Consider the following 24,157-nt stretch of genomic DNA (forward strand, 5'->3'; position numbering starts at 1 on the left):
TTCTGCTTAAATATTTTAATTGTTCATAAAGTTTTCAATAAATATTAAATACTAAAAATAAAATACTATTTGATGTCTGATGACTCTTTATGTGTGATGTAAATACTGAAAAAAAATGTTTTTTTTTCATCCAAAAAGGATTTAAGAAAATCATTTAATCGATTTAAAAGGGATTTAGTCTTTAAGAAAATAAATGTTAGTCTTACCATGATTTATTATTATAAAACAAATATTATTTTACCGTAAAATATGAGTTATTCTATTATTATTTAATTAATAAAAAATTTGTAGAGGAGATTCCAATTCATAGTCCGCATCAACAAAGCATGATAATAGTTTTAGGATAGATACATCTATATTGATATTGTTTTTTAAATTGCTCTTAATATTACCAATTATATAGATTGTATAAAAGTTATTTAGTATTATTGCAAGTGTACGTGTTTGTAAACAAAATTAATGAAACAAGGAGATTATTGTTATTAATTATATTTTAAATTATATTTACAAATCATTGAAATAATTCTAAAATATTTACGAAAATATGAAAATTGAAAATATATGTCTTAGGATTTAAATTAATATAAAAATAGTTTTTGTTTGTTATAATATAATAAAAAATCCATTCTTAATACGCATTTATACTTAACATAATTATTTATATAGAGTGCCTCTAATATCACATAGCCCTACTAATATTTATAATATTTTTTAGAGATTCCCTTGACTTTTAATCATTCCTATCGCAATATAAAGATAGTTGAACATTCTTTAGTAGCACTCATATATTGTACAACATTGTATGATATTAAGCAATGTTCACAATATTGTATAATATTGTTGAATAATATTATTTCCTACAATATTGGTCGAAAGGTTAAAGTTTGTCAAATTAAAAGACTACTAATAATCCTCAGATTTTCCATAAAACTAACATGCTACCGGTTTACAGCATTAAAGAAACTCTATGAACTTTTTATCGATTGCTTAGTATAATTTATATAAAAAACATTCAAATTAAAATAGAAGCAGTCTAATCAATGGATATATTTTATCGTATTTTTTATAGGAACTGTATTAGTCAACCCTAATTTATATACCTGAAAAACAAGTAAAGTAAAATGGTATAATACTTTCAATATTTTTTAAACTTAATTTGGCAATTTTTAAGCCATAAATTAATGCGCAATTTTATTAGTTTCTTTTACTGTATTTATGATTTTACCTAGGATATTATAAAGTAGGAAATACCTGGGATTATTTAAAAAGAAGAACGCTTTAGTTCTGCTCTTGTTATAGTCATTGCTATTATAGTAAAATTAATTAATATATCAGCATTCTAATCAATTCTCTTCAGAATAAATACAATCAAATCTTTTTTTTACTTATAAAACATATATTTTATGTTCATAATACTATCTCACTTTCACATGTTAAATGAAAGCGTATACAATATACCTTGTTTTTATGTATCTGAATGATACAAGCTTTCTCAGACATTTATGTGATATCCTCTTTGGAGATGGGAAAGTTCTCAAGGCAATCTCAGTTGAACAACTTTCTTGATAGTCACTAAAGTTTATTGTGTCACAGACAACTAACTAGCCTAGATCTCTTTCCTCGCTTGACTGTGATGCAAGTATCTGATGGAAACAAAGGCAGTGTTCTAGTATTCATGGCTTTTTGAATACATATCATTTATATATTACATTACATATAATTTATATATTTACTTTATATTGTCATTTAATTTATGTCCTTTTTTGTTCTGGAAATATTGTTGGAAATATTGTTTTAGAATTATATTATTATAACTATCGATTGGAACTAACTTTTGTATTTATCTCCAGTTTAAAAGCAGAAAATTTGTAACTATTTACTTGATTTTTGTGTGCCTTGAGATATAATTAAATGCAAAAAATTTCTATTCATTCATTTTAAAATTTAACTTTTACCATCTAAAAGCTGTAAATTCGAAGTAAGATGACATTTGTACTGTTCAGTAGATTGTAATTAAAAAAAAAAGGCACATGTTTTAATAGTTTATTTTTAGACTTTCCCGAAACCAATCATTAGAATATTATTTTCTACAAAATTCACATGCCAAAATAAGATTTTATTTTAGGATTTCTAAAAAAAAGTTCCATTGATAACATCACTTTGACCGAAGTATTCTATAAATCAAAAGATATGTTTTAAAAATTCCTAAATATTCAAATTAAAAAGAAAATGAAATGGCAAAAAAAGGCAGTCATAAAAATGAACAAATACTAATTATGTACAGTTCCTTGTAAACTTGAAATCAAAGTTGTTTTCTTAATAGTTGTTGTGATTCAACGCTCTATAACAGAGTAAGTGAAGTCATTTTTATCTTTCAGCACATGTGTATAACAAACAAAACTGACACCAGGACTGATAATCTTTTTGCATTTTTTTAACAAGATCGATTCTTTTAATGTGAATCTCATTCCGCATGTGCTTTAATTCAAACGGGAATTATTTATTTTTATCAGTAACAAATATCGTGTCGATATAATGTCTAAAGCGCAATCTTATATTATTTGTCTAAAATATTGCTAAATAACATAAAAAGCAAACCAAGCTATAATATTTGGGTATTGCAATTCTAGATAAGTAAGTGATATCAAAATCTGTTTATCGAATGTATCTCCCCCAAACTGTGTTTATCCTGGTTGGCAATGGAATTGGGGAATCAGTTTTTAATGGAGCCTTATAGACTTAAATTATTCCAAAAGCAAATTGAACCAAACATTTGTTGATATGCTTCAAAGGTATTTCATAGGGTACAGTCATGTGAAAATGCATTCGAAAAATACATTTTCTATTAACGTTTCATTCCATATCATAATAAGAAAATTTATGAACGATTATGCTTATTATCTGACTGCTTGTACCCATCTAAAATTCTAATTATCCAAACAATGGTGGGTTTATATACCATATACGCTGTTAATGAATGTTAAAATGTTATCTACATGGAACTGTTGTTGTTGTTATTTCTAATCCCAGGTGTTACAGCTGCGCTGTACCATCTCCATAAAACCAAAGATTTCTAAAAAGTCCAAAAACAATAGCGGATCCCTTAAAATCTCAAAAATCGTAAAATGTAAACATTTAAGAATGTGATTGTGGAAGGCTTGATCTGCTTTGCACCAAGGACTTTCAACAAAGATCCTCTGTCCGTGTTGGAAGGTGAGGGATTGGTGTGCTAACTCAAAAAAATGAGAAAGAGCCGTTTGCTGTTTTCTAGGGGTATTCAGGCGGATATTCATTTTTACATGGAGCTGTTTTTTGATGAGTATATTCGTTGAGAAAATATTCAATCTTCTCTCTGTTTTCTGCCTTATGTTACTTTCAATACATTAATTATAAACTAAAAGTATTTCATCTAGAATTATCAGCCTATATAACTACAAAATATAAGCATGCAACATACTTGTCTCTTTTGAATTATGATTTTCATATCATAGATAATTTTGCTGAAATCATATAATACTTCTCACCATCATTTTATATTTTTTACTCGGACTTCCAGCTTATTTGATATTGTGGAATAAGTTTCTAATTGACATTTCTTTAGAATTTAAATAGTTTTCAAGTGGAGTCGCTCAGATCAACACTGTGCAATTGATCATTCTAATTTCATAAAGCACATTGTTTTTCATACAATCATCACTTTTCTCTAAGTGCAAGAAAAGCCATGTTATGTAATAAAATGCGGACTTCTTTCATTCTTCTTCATTTGTGGACTTCTTCATGCGGACTTCTTTCATTTGTTGAAAGATCCAAAAACGTTTTCTTTGTCAACAATTCAGCAGATAATAGTTTAATTCTGATATCTACCGTATACTTATATTATAAGTGAAAGTTGTTCTAAAATTTATATATATATAAATACCATATTTACTATGTAATCACAGAATTTTATTTCGTGATTAATAACATATGAGATTTAGTTAGTTTATACAAACAGTTACCATTGCGATAATAACTCTGTAAAGCGGTTGTATTTTTTAAGTCCCTGAATTTGATTCTGAACATGAATAAGGAACATAAATTTTATGTCCAGCATAACATACAGGCGAAAGACTCTAGAATTTATTGACACTAGAAAAACAGTAATTCAGCTTTAGAGAGCTTAAGTAAGGAAAGTGGTTAGAAAATTTTTTGTTGCCTTCTACCAACGTCAATAACATAAAAACAAACTTGGCAAATATGGTGACAAGGTAATCCTTTGGCTACCTTCCAAAAATAAATTCCAATGCATTTTTGAAAGGAAAGATAAATCCAGATATTTTAGCTACACTCAAAGGTTTCTTATTTGAGTGCTTTTATCGGTAGGATTCCCCAAGCCATTACCACAAATACATGTTTTATATATATATATTTTAAAAATAAAACAACCTAAAGGAATTTTGAACTGTAATAATTTTTCTAGTTTAAAACACATCAGGTATATATATCACCTATTGTTATATATATTTTCAACAACAAACCGAAAAAAAATTAGCTTTACATTCATGTTGGGTTGATAGAAATGCTGTATCAGAACAGTGAATCAAGTACATTCACTCTGGTGTAAAGGCTATATAATAGTGAAAGTTTTAGAACTGTTTCTTTTTTGTGAATTTAAGCTGCAATGATCTCGTTATATATATGCCGCACATATGTATCATATTGCAATTTACTGTTTGATGGGAATCAATAGTGTTACATCAGCTAGTGCGGTATTTTCGTATTTGTACCTCATACAAATGGCGAGTTTAAGTACTAGCCTTATACCACTGGTGGACATTAATTATGAAAGAGCCTATACGTGAGGGCGTCTTTGGCGATTGTAATATGCATTCAGTAAATGAGTATCCTTAGTGCTTAAGTTAATATGTTTAACAATACATAACTATAAACCCTTCAATTGAACACAAAAAAAGCATAAAAAAGCATAAAAATCACTGAGATGAATTATTCAGTGATTTTTGAGGAAAATATTCATTTTCTGTTATAATTGACAAAGTTTTCTTAATCACAGTGGTGGCTCATACAGATATGTATTATCTTTTCTTAAAATTAAACTATGGCAAAAAATTTTACATACGCTGTTATTTGATACAAATTGCACATAATCCATAAACACTTAAAACGCTTCATGTATTCTTAGATAAATCAGTGGAACATTAGATTGCCAAAACGAAGACTGCCATCTAATTAGATACAAGAGAAAAGAAAGGTATTTAAGAGTACTTGTAATATGCTTGTTTATTGAGCTTGTAATAATTATTTATCAAACTACTTTTTTTTGCTTACTTAATAAATATTTGTAATTGTCTTAATACTTGTTACAACCTTTATTATGAAGCTACTCAAAATGTACAAAATCGTTTTGGTGATGATATTTTTCGAATTGGTAAAACTGCATATTCTGAATAATAAAGTTTATAAAATATATTTTAAAGTGATTCTTTAAAAAAACTTATATTTTTAAGTACAATTTATAGATTTCAATTTGATTATTAAGCAGCTCAAAGTCTAAAAACCATTATTTAATATAAAAAAATACAGCAAGAGCAATTAAAAAAATCTATCTTTTCACTGGGATTTTAATTCCCTGAAAAATAAATTAAATCAATAATATAAATGTGAGAAAAACAAAAGAGGTTTAAGAAAAAGCATTTTATAATCAGGAAATTTAATTAGCAAGTAAAGAGGAAGAAGTTTATTAATAAAAAAGACACCATTTCCCATCCCATACCTTTGCATGCATATTGGTTCATTAAGTGCTCCAAAATTTAATAAGACTACTTAAGATAAATCTGTGATATCATCATTTTTAATTCTAGCTATCGAAAAACTGTAGTTGCGGTAACAATTACTTTTTACTTTCAATTTTTTCCCCTCAAAAACACATAATAAAAAAAAAAGTTTGTATCAACAAAATCACCTACAGGCTTCAATTGATTTCTCATTTGTAGAGTAGAGGATTCTAAGTATTAATTCAAAGTTCACATTTAACTGTTAACGCTGTTTGTTCTGGTATCCCTTTTCATTAAAGCTTCTTATCCTAATTGGGTTTCTGTACAAAAGAATTTCCGGAGAATTCGTTTAAATTTTTAATTAAGATTGTAGACCCCATACCTCTTCCTTTACCCTTTTCTGCCTCTTGTCATAAAAGAAAGGAAGCTTCGATTTTTCTTCTTAGTACCTTTAGCTTGTGAACTTTTAGTCGTAGAATTGAATTGGCCGTAATTGGAAAGCGGTTTTCCGAGATTTAATTGAAGGCATTTTGTTTTTTATACGGTCGCTGAGCCTTTTTAAAGTAGGTGTATCTTAGTTAAATTTAGAATCTCCTAACAACACAGCAAGCTCCACCAGCCCTTTGTTCTCGCATGCCAGGATTAATTCAATTTGCTTAATCTGAAATTTCGAAAATGTGACTGGCAGTAATTGTGGGAATTTTTTTTGTTGATGTTAGTATTTATTCTCTTTTCATGAATTGTGCGACATTAATTCCCTCCAATTAATCATTCATTGTGACATTTCCCTCATTGCCTGCAGAATATTTTTATAAAAGATTTTCATTTAATTATTTTGCATTTATAGAGAATATACGTCTTTTTTGTAAAGTTTTAATCTACAAACTTTTTCTCGTGAAAATTTTGTTGGTGATTTCTACAGAAAGTTTTGTTTTCCAATTTCTAAGAACAGTAAGTTCTGAAATAATATAGCCACTTCTGGATATTGTGCCACAGAATCTTGACTTCTTCGTTTGTAATGTTTCGAAATGATTCGATTTCTTTAAAAATTAAAATAATTATTACCCAGTTCGGAACCTTCAAAATAATATTTATCAAAAATTGAGCAAAAAATAATCCGCGTATGGTAAGCAAAATATTCACCCATATAATAGATACTGTCAAAAATATTATTTTGATTTATTTCAGCTCAGTTAATACAAATGTAGAGTAATGAATTGCGATTATTTTAAATGAAATAATAATAACTTTTTAATTCAATATGAAAATGTAACACACAGCCAGATTCTCTGTTTTTACAAACATTTTCAAATACATTTAAAACACTAAAAACGAAGAAAGTTCTGATCTATATTTAAATCTAAACTTTTGTCTGCTGAAAAGAAATAATAATAATGTTATGAATATATTTTTTAAATCACAGTCACTGAAATCAATGAAATTTAGCATGAATACATATGCGATGCATTTATACTATAAATTTGTAACTACAGAGTCAAAATCAGAACTTAGCATTCAAACTTGTTTTGTATTACGAATTGTATTGCTTTCAAAAATAGTGAGTAAATTAAAAGTATTCCATTATCATTTAATTAAAGAATTAAATGAGGCTCATTTATATCACCACTTTAGGACTTAGTTACTTTGAATGTGTCTTAACTCCATGCATGTGCAAACTATTTTAAATGTAATTTATTGCATGTGTAAACTACTTGGAACAGTAGAAAAATAATTTCAATTTATTATTTTTTATTTTCTTGTACACGAGGTAAAAAAAGAAAAAAAAAGTATTTTAATCGTCAAACAATTTGAATTCAAAATCTTGATGAATCGCTATGCTTCAGACTTCACTTACCTCGAAAAACACATTTGTGGAGTTATTTCTCCCTTTTTGCCTTTTATTCTTTTTCGTAACATGTTAACATAAGAACATTTCGAATTGAATGGTTGAAATTTCGTATATCGTCTTTACACCAAATTTGCAGTTGTTTCTCAATTCATGAACGAAATCAATAAATTCGTCAAGGGGCTGACATTTGTCCATCTATACTTTTACAAGTACGTTGACGCGATAAATTTAAAATGCAATGAATAAAACCTAAAAAAAATAATAGCATGAAATTTTAAAACTAAAATTGCAGTTCTATGTCATATTTTAGCTTCAATCGATCTGAAAATATTCATCCAAAATACATATCCTGTTTGATGGTATTTATTTATTAACATCATCCTAATAATTAATTGCTAGACATCGTACGTTAATATGTTCTTAACTATTAGCGCATATAGTAGCCTTAACTATTTCCGTAACTACTGTTTGCAAATGGCAGAGAATTAATAATACACAATTATTATAAAATATGCGAAAAAGTTTTGTGAAAACTACTTCCTCTGGTTGCCCATATATTATGTTGCTGCAAAATATTAAATAGTTAAAATAAGGAAAAAATAAAATAAATGTTCAAAATTCAATTTATATGTATCAATAGATATACATTAAACAATTTTATTTTTAGACCATTCCTCTTAAGATAATTAAACATAATTATCGATAGTTCCATTATATGCTCACTTTCTATATTTTTAAGAAAAAATATATTTTTTAAGTGAGACAAGTTGTGAATCAGGTTTGATCTTTTCTTCAATCAATATATTTGATCTATTGCGATTTAATTTGTTGCGTATATGCCATCAGTTTTTTTATTTTATATTTGTTACTTTAAAATTCAGATCACTAGTGCCAATATATGAAACTTTTAAAGAAATAAACCAAGTTAATCGGACTACCGCTAAATGAGTTGTGAATTTTCAATTTCCAAACTCCATACAACTTTTTTAAAAATTACCCAATGTTTTTTGGTATATCAATGGTAAAGCTATCTCAATTCTTAATTCAAATATTTTTTATACTTCAAATCGTATTTTCTCTACCTAAGGGATATTTAATACAATATTCTCTCTTCTTGATTAAAAGTTTTAATGATTTTCAATTGTTTTTATAATAAAAATGTAAACAAGAAATTTTAAAGTGTAAACAAATATTTCAAAGTAATATTAGCACAAAATAGTTCTTATTTATGTTAAATTTGGCCTTTTTATTTTTTGATAAATTTTATCTTTTTAAATTTTAATTCAAAATTCATTTTTCATAGAATAGTCTGAAGATTTTCAAAAGTATTCATCTTCAACCATAATAACCTAAGATGACCAATAAGCATTTTACTTTAGTACGACAAATACAATCGTGAACGAATATAACATGTTAGAGTCGTTCATTCGTCACTGATTCTAAAATGTTTGAAGAGTTCACAAGTTCCATCTACATTTCGTATATAATACTGTGAAAATCTTCGCTTAAATTATTTTGAATTATAAAACTTTTTCTTTTTCTTTATTTTTACTTTCCCATATTTATTTATTCATGGATCATTCTCTCTTGTCATTTAGTAGATAGAGACATTTCCAACTCGAACAATTTTTATCTAGTGCTTCACACTCACGATTACTTTGCATAATAGAATCGAAATCTTCAGTATTCTAATAAAGACAGAGAATAAAGCCCATTCACATGGAATCAATATTTGTTCACATAGAAATACTTGTATAAACCCAGGTTTATAAAATAAATGTTTTGTTTCCACTTGTTGTTTTATGTCTTGAATTTAACTGCACATGGATTGTCTGGCGAAGGGGTAAGACTTGCGAAAGTACCTTTCACTTGAGGACTTGAGCTATATTTTTCTACTAATCCGAATGTGAATAAAAAATTTTCTCATTGATCCTGTTAAGTGGATTGCTTAAATTTGCATAAAAATGGCATGGCATGACCTTATGAATTTCTAAGCAAACAGGATCAGTAATCTGATATGGACAAGATAAACTATATTACTCGTTTCAATTGCATTCAGTATTTATGACAAATTCAAAGCGAAGAATTGTTAACCATAGAATGAGCTAACGTCTAGGTTTAAAATATAAAGAAATGTCTTTGTAATAAATAATCACCTGTAATACTTTATAATAATTCTTTGCAACTTTCCCAATACATTTACACGACACATGAATGCATTCATGCATAACACAGGTATATTAGAAAAATTAATGCAACTGGCCTCCGTGGATATACAACTAATATTCTTGCATCATTTTGTCCTATAATAGTTTTTTTTTAATTTTTCAATGCTCAACCAAAATGTCAATCCTTTTTGAAATATTAAACATTTAACATGATCACCAACGTTAATAAATTCCCTGACTGCTTCCTTTTTTTAATGGAATTGTGACATTTTCTTACAAGTTGTTTTCTGAAGTCTAGAGAAAATTGAATGATACATCATATTTTTTTCCAAACATATAGCTGCTCAACAACAATTATTTTATGCACCGAAACAATGGTTTCGGTACATGACTATCAAACAACAAATACTTGCTAGGTTTAATACTTTTCTTAAAATTTTCCACCGTGATCCCTTGACAAATATATAAAGTGTCATTATTTCAAACTTAAACGAGTATTTATTAGTAAAAAAACATTCTAGTGCACTGCTTTTAATGCATATTAAAAGTATAAAAAGAAAGGAATATAGGATTTTAAAACGCATTTCCATTAATTCTTAACTTTTACCTGTTTCTAGATTTTTAGAAACGTTAAAATACCACATCACTGCTATATTTTATAGATTTTTGCAATCTTTTATGATTTTCTAAAGTGAAAATGATTGAAATAAACCTAAGTTTAAGTATTTTATCCATGTATTTAAAGGGGTACAATTATTTAACAATTTATTTAGAAGTCTCAGCATAAAAGTTATCCATATCCGGAAACTTATGTTGCCATATTTTATTAAATTAATTAAAATCCAGAGAGGGCAGAGCATTATTCCAAATAAATACTAATATTAATAACAAGCTAAAATTATCTACAAAGTTTCTTGACATTGTAGTAATATTTCTGTCTCTACTAATAAAGGCATTCCACATCTATATATAACCTTCAAGGCCAAAATAAACGTCTCATCACGTCCCGGCAAATGCATTCTAGAGACAACTACCAAGATTAATCGTTTCGGTAATGTTAATATCGATTTTCAGGAAACAGTGGTTAAAATAGTTGCCGTACATGTTATCGACGTTGTATTGACAGGGCACTTACTGGCGCTTTAATCCTTATCGACGGCTTCCACTCCAATCTACTTCTTTTTCTGATATGTAAAGAACAATTAACGATGCGAGTAATAACGCCACTAAGGTTTATTTTTATGATGGGTAAAGAAGCCGACAAAAAATATCTAGATAAATAATACGCAAATCAATATTCGACAGCGTTGGGTTCTATCATTAGCATTCCTGTTTGGGTGTATACCTAGTAAGAAAAGAAACAAGCATAATTGGTATCGCCATAATCCCCCAGTCCAGGAGAAACGAGATAAAGAGATTTATAATCAAATTCAGCCGATCCTTACTCCTGCTGGTCGCAATTTTCTCTGAAGCCTTAGAGTAATTGATTTTCTACTTCTTTTTCTTCTCTTACCCCCCTTTTTTTTTCTTTGCATAATCTATTTTTCAAGACTATTTTTGTGCCAGGGAAATAATTATTACCATTCTCGTGGCCATGAATGAAATCGTTGGAAGTTTCCAGAATGTTCCCTATCTACATATGTTCCACATTCCACGTTTCTTGATGATTCATATTAGAAGTATTAAGGATTCCCGTTCTGGTTGTGTTTGGGAAAATTAAATTGAATAGGATGTGCTGCTGGGTGATTTAAGGGTTGAAGATGGGAGACGTTGAAATTATTTTCAACGTAAAGGAGCGAAATTCTCGTGAGAATATTTGAATGATATTTTACTGTCAAACATATGGACCTAATTTCCATTTTGTGTGTTATAGTGGGTTGCCTCAAAAGATAGAAATCGGAGTATAATTCTGTCACAATTAAAAGCAGAAAATGGGGTATTTAATATGGTTAGTGCAAAATATGAGATTAAAAAAATAATACTTGTTTTGGCTTATATATTTATTTTAAACCTTTGAAATGCAGAAATTTGATTTTCCAAAGTATAAAAGTTTAATATAAGAAGCATTGTGCAGGAAGATTAGAAAAATGATAATATTAAGTTGTTTGTAAATATTATTTAATTGAAACTCAAATAAAAAAATGAAGAGATTTTTTTTTAAACTTTTCTATTTAAGAGATGATATTTTATTAACAATTTTATTGCTATTAAATTTAAATATTCTGGAATTTACAAATAATATTTTAATCTATAATAATCTAAAAGTATATTTTCTTGAATATCAAATATTTAATATATATATATATACACACACATTGAAAAAATTGAAAAAAAAAATAAGTATATTTTTCGGCCAATTAGAAATCCATTTCATATCATTTGCAGAATTTAACAAAAAATTACACTTTTATCTCAGTTTTATAAAATTAATTGGTGTAAGAAATTAGTTTTTGTGTAAAATATATTAATCTGGAATTGTAATGCCAAAAACGATATATTTTTCTAACATAAAATCAAATGAAAAAAATAACAAATAAAAACTATTGAGAGAAAAAGCACGTATAATAACATTCTATATATTTGGAAAAAAACCTTTTATTTTTAATTTGTCCTAATGAATGAAAATAAATAAACGTCAGAAGAATAAAATAATAAATTTTTGAATAAAAATAAATTTGAGTGTTTTTTTTTAAATTTTTTTCTGAATAAAATTTATCTGTTTAATTTTCTACTCTTTTTTAGTGTTATCTTATTTGCATAATATATTTTCTAAATCATTTTTATAATAACCATAAAATAAATATTTCTGGTTTTGGAGTATAAAAATATTAAAAATTCGCAAAAAGATATGCCGTTCTACATTTCTTTCACAATCCACACTAATTTTCTGTTGAATATATTTTAAAAAGCACTAAGTATTTTCTCGAATTAATTTATGTTGTGTTATGTTATTATTCATGTTTATTTCTTTTAGATCATAAATTAAATTAAAATGTTTGTTTAGAAAAAATTGATTCTGAAGTTTATTTCAATTTAAATCTTCATATGTTTTATCTTTTTTTTTTTTTTCAAAAGTTTGACTATTATTTTATGTTTGGTTTGTATCATCCGTGTACAAAGACTTGGGCAAACATTTGGATAAAAAAAGGGAAATATGTGATATTCGTATTGAGAACTATGTGATGTTGCTGATGATTGTCCATTGTTATAAATTTGATAAATTACAAAAAGCTTAAAAATGAAAAAAAAAAATATCTATAACATGTTTATCAAATATTTAACATTTATTATAATTATTTTACATTTATTATAATTATTTTACATTTATTATAATTATAATTTTTACATTTATTATAATTATAATTTTTACATTTTTTATAATTATTCTAATAATAATTTCAACGATATTTTATCACAAGGTAGTGTAGCCCTATATTTTTAAAAGTATGGTTCACATCTCTATTCTCTTCAAAGCCCAAAATAGAAGATTACGTTTGAAGCAAACTAATTAAAATAGGTTTTTTTTTTAATATTATTATTACAAAGAATTCATTGCCTATTTTAGAATGTATAAAATAAGCATTTTTGCAAACATGTAGGAAACAGAAAGGAAATATTTTGCATTTATATGTGAATTAACATATGTTTAAAAAATTTATCGATATTTTTAAAATCTTTCGCTTCGATTTCAGCTTTGAAATTGCAATCAATGTTTTGCATTCTAAAATATACACTGTAATATTTTTTTTATCAAAAATTGGATATTATTGAAAATTACAAAATATTGTGAAATTATATTAATTTCAATGGATAGAAATATTTTGTATTCAAATGTTTTTTTAACTAAAATATTTGATTCGTTGTAGTTTCTTTTATTACAAAAAGCTTAAGGTATAAACTTCCAAATTTTTAATGACTAAAAAGCTATAATTTTAAAATAATTTATATTTTCAAAAAAATCAAAACGAAAAAATAAAATTTCTTTTTTAAAATAGTGAATCTGACGAAAATTAAATTGCTAAGATGGTAAGTTAATTTCTAACTTTAGTAATTTTTTCAAGCCATTTTTTTTTTCAAAAATATCATTATTCACACATTTAAAAAAATGGCTTCATGGTGAAGTAAACATCAATAATGTATTTTATAATTCTTTAAAAATATTTCATAATTACAATTTTCCCTGTAATTGTCATTAGATCCTTTATTTAAAGTGGTTAGGATATATAATTTGTGGAGACCTTTCTGAAGGAATATTTAAGGGAGAAATAATTTTTAATGTATTTGTATTTTCCTGAATTTTTCTTCCAACTTTCTTTTTTCCATTTTAATTTCGAGTTCTGAATATTTTATTCGTAATTTTTTATAAACAATTAAATTAATACCAGCTGAAACAGTGCTTGGTTATTTCAAATTAATTAATTAAAGTCAGATAAAGTGCTATAAATTGATTACCTTTAGATGTATATGTTGTCTTAGTTTTAATAATGCATAATACTAGAAATAAGTTGTTTAATTTCAAAGAAAGTTATTAAATTTTTGATGATAATTATATTTAATTCCCAGATGAAGGAATAAATTTTAAATGCTTAATTATGAAAATTAAGCTGCATCATATTTTCGAAGTAATGTTTTTCTTTTCTTATAACTTAATAAATTTAAGAAGCACAAGTTTATTATCTTGAAGTTTGAATATTTTTGATTTATCAAAAATGTGTATTTTCCTTAAAAGAAAATTATTTTGAATAGTTTGATAAATTAAGAATGCATAAAGATTTCAGAATCTTATATCCTAAAAATGTATTTCATGTAGTATAATTCATGAAAACAAAAATAAATAATAAGTTTACAATAAGTTAGCAAAATTAAATAATAAATTTATAAAATACGAATTGAATAATTTAAATTACTTTATTATGTCTAAAAAAATATTCCATTTTTTTCTCTATTTACTTCATGTGCCTTTTAAACTAATACCCAGTAAAACTAATTTCGAATGCAGCTCAGTATATAGATATTTAAAACAAGAAAGCTACGATTATGCACCTGTTTCGAATTTATGAAAGCAAATTTGATTTAAATATTCAAAATATATTTTGAATAAATTGTTTGAAGTGGCAAGTAAAAGTATTTCAATTAATATTGTATTTCGAAATTTAGTAACCAATATTAGTTATCTGGAATGATGAAAATTAATATGAAAAGAATGAATTTTTAAAAACCAATAACGATTAATTTTGAGTTTTCTTACATCTAATATGGATATTATGTCATAAGTTCATATCAGATATGAAAAAAAGTAGAATAAGCATTAATGATTGCAACAAATTTATTTTCTTACTCAAAGAAGCGTAAAAACTGAAGCAGATCGTATTGTTGTTAAGAAACGAAATTCTTTACACGGCATTATTGTTACTTTTTATTTTAACTTATTTCTTAACATTTAAATTTTATAAATACAATCATAGACACAAAAACTGAAAGCAAGCATTCGTTTTGAATTTCAAAGTTCTCATTGAAATAACAAATCACATGCGAATTTAATTTCTTGCATATTATTTATTTTATCAAAGGGAACAATGGTTGAATCAATTTCGAATACATAGTTCTCTTAAATAATGAATTTTCATTGCATTGTGTAACATTTTGTTCAAATAATGTAATAAAAAAATTTGCATCTTAAACGTATGTATGGAATAAAGTTTAAATTATTTTACAGATAGGAAAAAACGAAACAAAAACTAAACTAAACAATAAGTAGAGATTGAACCTTTATCATTAGTCTGAATCCATTTATTTTTTATTCTTTTTCATCATCTTTGTTGAATTAGATTCAAAAAGGTTTCTGCGCAATGGAGGATATATTCCATCTTGTATGCGAATGTAAAAAGAAAGATCAGATTTTTTTTTATTATTTTCTTTATCGATAGAATTGATTTTTCATTACTAGAAAAGTTTTCATGTAGAAGAGTAGCAAATGATTGAAAAAAATATTAAAAAGTATAAAAGTGATAAATTTTTATACATGATTTTGGTAAGAATGGTTGTGCATAAAAAAGGCAAATTATGATTCAACTTATAAATCAATATCAAATATTGATTATTTAATGTGGTATTTTATTTTTAGATTAATAGCATTGAAATGCTTGAAATGTTTATTCCATATTTCGTAATAAACTATATATTTCATCTAGAAAACAAAGAATGATAATTGTTATTTTCACTTTTTAAACTTTCGCATTTTTACAAAAGTTATAATGTATAATCGCAGTCATAAACGAGACTGAATACCTCATAAACTATAATCATGACTTTAAGATATTCTATAGAAAATTTACTTTAATAACTTTAGGGATTAGAATAGTCTAAGAGAAGCTCTGAATCATAATCAGGGTTGACAGGTGTTTGGAATTCTCCTCTTGTTCATTTGACAGCCTTATTTCTATGCATTGAAAATTTTGAAATATTCTGTCTTATGATCATAACATTCCTCATCAATATTCTTGTATACCTCTTTAAAGACATAAATATCAGTTGTAAATTCAAAACAGAGCAACATCGGTTGATATGCCTATAAATTTTTGATAAGCTATTTCTCTCTTCAGAATTACAATGTCATAACTTCCTAATATGCAAATTTATGATTATATTTTAAAGTATAAAGAATTAGAAATAATGTGACTGTCCATGTGATAGATCATGCAATATGGATAATTATTCTCTGATATATATATATATATATATATATATATATATATATAATATTATATCTTAAGTTATGTAATATACCTTTAATGAATATTTTTTGTATGAGTATGTAATGACGTATTTATTATCACATGCTCATATGCAAATTATTAGGAATTCGCAAGGAAGGAATCTATGGAATGGATGGCAATCTTAGCCATTTCATTTGTACATTACCTTGTCACAAAATACCATCACACATATAATATTTTGAAGTTTTGACAAATGAGGGGACACTACTTACCTAGAGCAATGTATCAAATGAAATTTATTCTAGGAATTTGAGTACAGAAACACCAAGACCTAATGACTTAAGTTTAGTTTAGCTATATTAAAGTTCCGTTTTAAAGCAACATTAAGGCTACGTTGGTTGGACCTCATAATTTTGAACAGCGGTCAGAAGACCAGGACGAAACTTGGGCTGACACACCCTCTCCAAGTTTCCACACCAGCAGGAGGACGTTTAGCCTCGACGAATTTAAGGTGAAACATAGCCGTTTACACGGCGGATAGAATCGGGTCTCAAACCTGTGACCCTCTGGTTCTGAAGCCGAAACTTTACCACCAGACCACCATGGTCCACCTAATGACCCAAAACTCAAAGTACAGAATAATTTTTCTGTATATTTGAAATTCCTTCAACCTGTGAATAACATGAGAGTAATAATTTCTTCAAAGAATTGACAATAGACTGCTAAATGCGCCAATGGTCTTCACATTGTATATCATTATCTAAAAATATTCTAAAATATCAACAAAAAAAATGACTTCATTGAGAAGAATGCAATTGCTCCGCTAACAAATACTCTCAAATAATACCGATTCTTATATGATAGTAAAAAACGGCTTTGGATTCCTTTCTGAATTATTCTGAGGAAATTTTACCTGATTAGCAATTTGTTCTTGGGATGGACAATAGATTGCTAAATAAACCCTATCGTCTATTACAGACATATGCATAACATGGACTGCATTGATGTAAATAATTGAAAATTAATTATATGGCATTTAATCTCTAGATTGAGAGATCCAAATATTAGGCAATCTAAAATTCTTTATGAAATCTCATATATATCCATTATTATGTAAGGAAAATATGAATCAAATCCTGCTTGATCTCTTCTTGATAATAGATTTGGGTTGAACTATCTAAGTAATAATGCAATAAGAATCAATATGCTGTCCTAAATAAAAATATGATCCTTGAAATACAGTCTTGAAACGTTCAGTTTCAAACGTTTCTTTGTGCTCATTAAATTAATTTTGATACATTTGATATCAAATTTGAAGGCATGTCGTTTTTAAACCAATGAGTTTACTTTCAGTAGAATATATCGAACAACTGATGGTCAAGCCTTTGACAGAGTTAATTTGAAATTTCAAACAAATCTGTATTTCTAAAACTGATTTAAAAGCTAAATCTGCTGTATATATGGATTCTAAAACTGTTAAATTTAATTCATTTAGCTCTTCACATTTTTTTTAGTTATCATGTATATTTCTACATGGATAGGCAAAGTAACATTCTATGGAAGGATTCCATTCCAGTTTTCATAGATATCTACAAATTCCACTGAAATCTAATTACAAATTCCCCTATTTGTCTAAATGAAAATGCTTCTTATTTATCATCTGTTTGAAGGACGACACATCTGTAAAACTATGTTAATTGAAAAATAGACTTGAAATGCTCTGCTTCATCAAAATTTCGTAGTAGGATATTTCAAATACTGCAACACTCTTCCTATATGACAAAATAGGAATTAATATTATATTTGAGAATTGTCTTTTGTTTTTGATTTAATATTTTCTTACCATAATTTAATCTTAAATATTATTTTTCTCCAATTTAAATCCTTATTGTATAAATCTAAAATCTAATAACATTCTTATTGAAAGTAATAAAACATTAAGAAAATTCAACAGAATTATTATATGAGCAAGATAAAATAAATGAAATTTTGTTTACTATATATTTTGTGCATGATCCCTTGTAATAGATAAACGCACCTTTTCATCGAATAACTCCACAGAGTCATTACTTATTCCTGGCTTATATAAGAATTTTTTATGTTTTTATCTCTTTTTTTTCTCATATCTACAAACTTCAAGTAGGCTGCTGAAATATTGTCTTAGCGTGCGTAGCATTCCACCCTAGTGTCCTGCCAATTTTTTTAGTTTGCACTAGATCCTTCCGCCGCATTCCTCGAAATTAAACCTCTCCAATACATTCCTCTCTTCTGTGTTCATCTTTTTTGCTTTGTTTGTTTGTGTTTTCAAAGCTTGAAGTAGAAAGAAAGAATTTTTTTTTTCAAGATGTTTGTACTAAAATTTTCTGCGAATCGTGCTTGGCCATACGCGCACGATAACACGCGAAAACAAATTTCTTACTTTGCGTGCGAGCTGCATGACTTCGAATTGTGAGATGAGCTGTTTTTAAGCTCTTTTTTACAAAGTGTTTAGAACTATGAATATGTTGGCTATTTAAAGAAGAAAAATTTTAAAAATATCTATATTTAAGCAATTAATAGAATTTTTTTATTAATTATTCTTGGTTCCAATAATTTGACATTTTAGAATTTATTATTCATTTTTTACTACTTTGTGATCTTTCATAATTATATTTTAAATATTTTTTCTGGAATTATGTAAATTTTTCTTTAGATAAAAATCAATTTTTTCGATGAGTTTAAATTATTTATTCAAGAAATTTCAATCTATACAACTGAAAGAATATTTGCAATTAAAAATCGAAATTTGCTGCATTTTTTGTACCTTTAGTTAAATATTTTATTCATGAGTTAAATAACTCTTTCTAAATATAACATTTAATTTTTTTGAAAATTTATAACAGGGTTAGGAATTTATAACAGAATTATGTTTGAAACTTTAAGACTTTTCACATAGGACTTTATTTTATCACTTTTTTATTAACATGATAACCACGAAAGGACATTATTATTTAACAAAGTTTCCCGTGGGCCATATAAGGAATTTGAAATCGAGACTGAAAAAAATTACCTTAATCGAAATAACTTGCAATAAGCAGAAGAAAAAGTTAGGTGTCTGTTTCCTTTACTTTTATAATCTTTATAGTTAACGAAATGATAAACTGCATTTTGTCTTTAACTTAGATATCGTATTCAACCGCACACAAAAAACATACATATACATTTAAACATAAATAGCTTCATTGCATAATCTCTATACTTGTTTATATTTCCCCGTCTCTCTTCCACCAAACTATATAATATTTTATTAGACTTAACTTATCTCAATAAAACTATACATATATTTTCAGCAGCATATATACATCTTTTATTGCAGCAACATCACGTTCTTACTCATTCAAGAGTGTCTGCACCGTGACATTATAACGCTTTGCATTTCTCGTAATAGACCAGCTGTATACACTTTTTAAAATCGCATGCATTTCACGTAATATTCTTAGCTATATCCCATGCCTCACTGAGCACATATTTTAGCAGTATACTTTGAAAATACCAAGAAGTGAATATTATTATTTCCTTAAAAGTGAACTTTGTTTTGAAAATAACGATAAAATAAACCATATTTTTTTTTTTTAATTTTTGTTAAAATTTGAGACTAAAAGAATTTGCAATAAAATGATATCTTATCAAATTTTTGCTGAATGTAAATCTTTATCTATTAATTGAATATGAAGCTCAAATACAAAAAAAAATGTATTGCTGCAGCTTTTTAGAAATATCGACATTGTATAGACATATAGTCATACTCTATATTATTAAATATAAAACACTCTTATCTCTTAACAACATTTTAAATGGTTGGGTGTAGAATTTACAATAATATTTCTATAATATTAAATTATTATTGTTGGAAATAATTATTGTATGTTTATTAATAATTTTATATGAATTGATGAAAATGATATCATCATAATAAACCATAGGAAGTGCAAATTCAAGAATTGATGTAACCCCATATTATGTTTCGTAGACAAAATATTGTATTTTTACAAATATAATTTAAGTTATTATCCCCTATAATAATATTTGCTCCATTTTAAACAATCTTTTTTCAAAACCATTCAATGTTATTTAATCAAAATGTGCACTTTCGTAAAATCAGAAATGCTGAAATGAACTTCGGTAAAAATACATTTTTTACAAAGGAAACATTTTACAAAATTTATAAGATAGTATTTTAAATCATATCTTTTAAGGTTTAATACTTTTCCAATATATTTTTGTTAGGTACGCAAACAAAGAATTATTTAAATGTAAATAAACAGCACATTGTTGGTATATCTATTTTTATTCCTTTAAAAGCAACATTACAGAAATAAAATATTCCTATCTAAGTCCTACAGTTACTTCGAACTGAATTCCGGAGATTTCTTTGAATCCTGATATGCATAGATGCGTTCTAAACCTCCGGATTATTGATGCACAGCCTACTTTTCTGTGGTTGCAAGAATTGATTTCCGATCTGTTTTTCTTTTTCTCTCTGAACTAGATTTCACCAATGCAATCTCTGAAATACAAAAAACTATTTTGCCACAATTTGCTTACAGATGCAGGAATCAATTGACAAAATAATAGGGCATGCATTAGCTTCGAAAATAAAATATTCCTTGGCTATTTTTCTTCTCTCCTGAAAGTTAAAATATGTCTCAAAAACCACATAAATAGAAGGATTGGAATCTTTTGTTGGCATTCTTTTGTTAGATAAATAAAACGTTATCTTTATTTTTAAATTTTGAAAAATAGGAAGAATAATCCATCACTGCGTTAGCAAATTTTTATCATGACAATTTGTATAAATTTCTAAGACTACTTAGGCAAAATTCATCTATTTATTCAAAATATTTATTATATGAATTTAAGAATAAAAATATATGTAGTAAAAGGAATAGTAACATATTATGAAAATTAACGGTTTCCGAAAGGCAGTCCATTTCGTTCAACTCATAATTCATTAAAATTCGATAAAAAAATATTTAATATTTGCTAAAAATATGTACAATTTGAAACTTCACATGATAAAAAATATTTAATATTTGCTAAAATATGTAGAATTTGATACTGCACGTGATACAAATATTTTTTCAAAGAATTGTAGTTTAAAGTTGTTTTATTGAACTGTAAAACTCTTACAGTTAAATTGTTTAATTTAACTATAAGAGTTTTACAGTTCAATAAAACAACTTTAAACTACAATTCTTTAACTTTAACTGTAAGCTTATTTTGTATTAATCTCAAAGTGATCATTTTTTTTAATGCAGATGTATAAATTCCCAAAAAATAAAAATTGTAGAAGAATGATAATTTATACGCAAGATTTGAAAGAAGATAATTTATACACAAGATTTGAAAGAAGATAATTTTGAGTGATTTTTCATTAAGAAATTTTATTTAATAGGCTAATTCGCTGATCACGAAATAATAATGTTAAATATATTTGCATTATTTTTGAAGCTCTTGAAACGATAAATCAAAGTTTAACTTAATTATATACTATTCTATATAGGTTTTAAAGTTAACAGTTATTTAATGCAAATTAATAAGTTCATAAAAATGAAGATTCAGGAAATAAAAAAAAAAATACACACGATCTGAAAGAAAATAATTTGCAGTTTATTTTCTTTCAGGAAAATTATTTAATATACTATAGGATTTCATTGACCAATGCAATAAAATTTTCTGATTAACTTTGACTTATTTTTTAGGTATTTAGAATATTAATGACAGCAAAAATATGGTATCATCCATTTTTTTAACTTTCCAATTTTTAATAGCTAAAGAAATGAAATTTTGAAAGAATTCAGCATTATTCATGTAACCTTCAATACTCGCAACGATATGCTTATGAATGATTGACTTTTCATTCAGTCTTGTTCAAAATGATGTGATGTAATTCGTGGACCAATAACGACTCGTTTTTTTTAAATTGAAAAAAAAAAAAGAAACTGTTATCAAAAGCAGCATCTTTTTCATCGCTTTACTTTTTATTCACTTTTAATGAAATATTAAAAGTGACTAGTCATCTGTAAAAACTTTTCTCATAGATTTAAAATATTCATACTGAGTATATAATTAAAAAAAAATGAAAATAACTTAACAAAGCTCTCCTAGAAAATTTTTGAACTCAAAGGGAAATAAATATAACTTGGACCCACATAATGTATTTTAAGTACATGTCGAAGATCATATAAAATGGCCGAAACAGAAGAGCCAACATTTCGATTTGTTCTTTTCAAAACTCAAATAAAATGGAAGAAGCTATGAAACCAATGTAAAGAAATTACTTTTTTTCTAGTTAGAACTAAAATAAATAAATAAACAAAGAATATATATTTACCTTCTGTCTGCCATTCAGCCAGCAGGCTATGAACCAGATCTTTCTATCTTTAAACCCTTATAGAGTTCGGTTATCCTGGTTTTGCAGAGTAATAACTAGTCTGGAGCGGATGAAGATATCCTTGATGAGTTTCAATGTATATAATATTTGGAGCTTCATTTTTCTACTCAAGGCATATTGAATAAGTTACTTTAAGGTTTCTGCTAAGTAAAAATCAAACCATTGCTACTTTGCTCCAAACACAAAGAAAAGAGACTGTTGGTAGTATTAGTAAGCATTTATGAATATACGAAAATATACTTTGGCAAGTTTTCTCAAATTTTCAAACAAAGAAAACGTTTACTCTATTTTATAGCTTATGAATGTCTTCGAAATTGGATGTAAGAAAAGAGGAAGTAAAGCTAGTCTTACATTCGTATAAATCTAGTTTAAAGGGTGTCTGTCTCATTATCACTAATAAAAATTTTGCATCAATAAAATATTTGCACCTATTGATCATCTTTTTGAAAAGGAGGGAATGTATGATTATGTAGTTTTGAATAAATAAAATATTCAGAAAAGTGATGATCGATAAATAACAATTAGAAAGTACCGTGCAAAATCCTTGTTCAACAAAGAGGAATTTTTATATTTTTACGTGAATGGAATTGCTGATCAAGGTATCAAAATTCGTCCAAATAAATATTTCTCAGGAAGAAACTCTTTAAAGCTTGAAGAGAAAAAAGTTCTTCGCATGTTCCTTGTAGATTCGGTAATTATTATCTTGTAATTCCCAATGAAATAAGTGTAATGAAAAATATGAAAATCTTATTCAAAGAATGGTAATGTTTCTTATGCATATCTATGAAATTTTCTATTCTATCAGAAGCACCACAAATTATGAATTTAAAATGATTTTTAAGGAAATTAGGGAAATGGAGGCTAATCTATCATCAAAGAAAGTTGTTACAAAGTTTTGGGACAACAAAAAAGAATTTAATTATATTTCCATTCTGGGTAACATTCTCGAAAATTTCCAGACATAGGATGTTTGATATCCCTCATGATTCGGTCTTTGAACTGTCACCTAGATTTTTTTAGCTTGCAGTCAGACAAGGTCAGTTAGGAGAAACGTGAGTGGTTTTATCAAAATCTAAATGTGAAATGAAAGGCGGCATTTGAGCAGTTAGAATACTAATAAAGGCAACATTCATTTATTCAGTGAAATGTTCAGCAAGTGGTACTAGGATGAGATTTGTATGAGACTCGGAGGAGATTTTTGGTATTGAAATATTATTTTG

At 26.5% G+C, this 24,157-nt stretch overlaps 1 protein-coding gene across 1 annotated transcript in view; it reads left to right on the forward strand.

Annotated features, from left to right (window-relative positions):
• LOC129969050 (hemicentin-1-like) overlaps window positions 1-24,157 on the forward strand; it is a 456,303-nt gene that overhangs the window by 241,504 nt on the left and 190,642 nt on the right. The window lies entirely within an intron of this gene.

Source organism: Argiope bruennichi, chromosome 5, assembly GCF_947563725.1.
Source record: "Argiope bruennichi chromosome 5, qqArgBrue1.1, whole genome shotgun sequence".
Classification (NCBI taxonomy): Eukaryota; Metazoa; Arthropoda; class Arachnida; order Araneae; family Araneidae; genus Argiope; species Argiope bruennichi.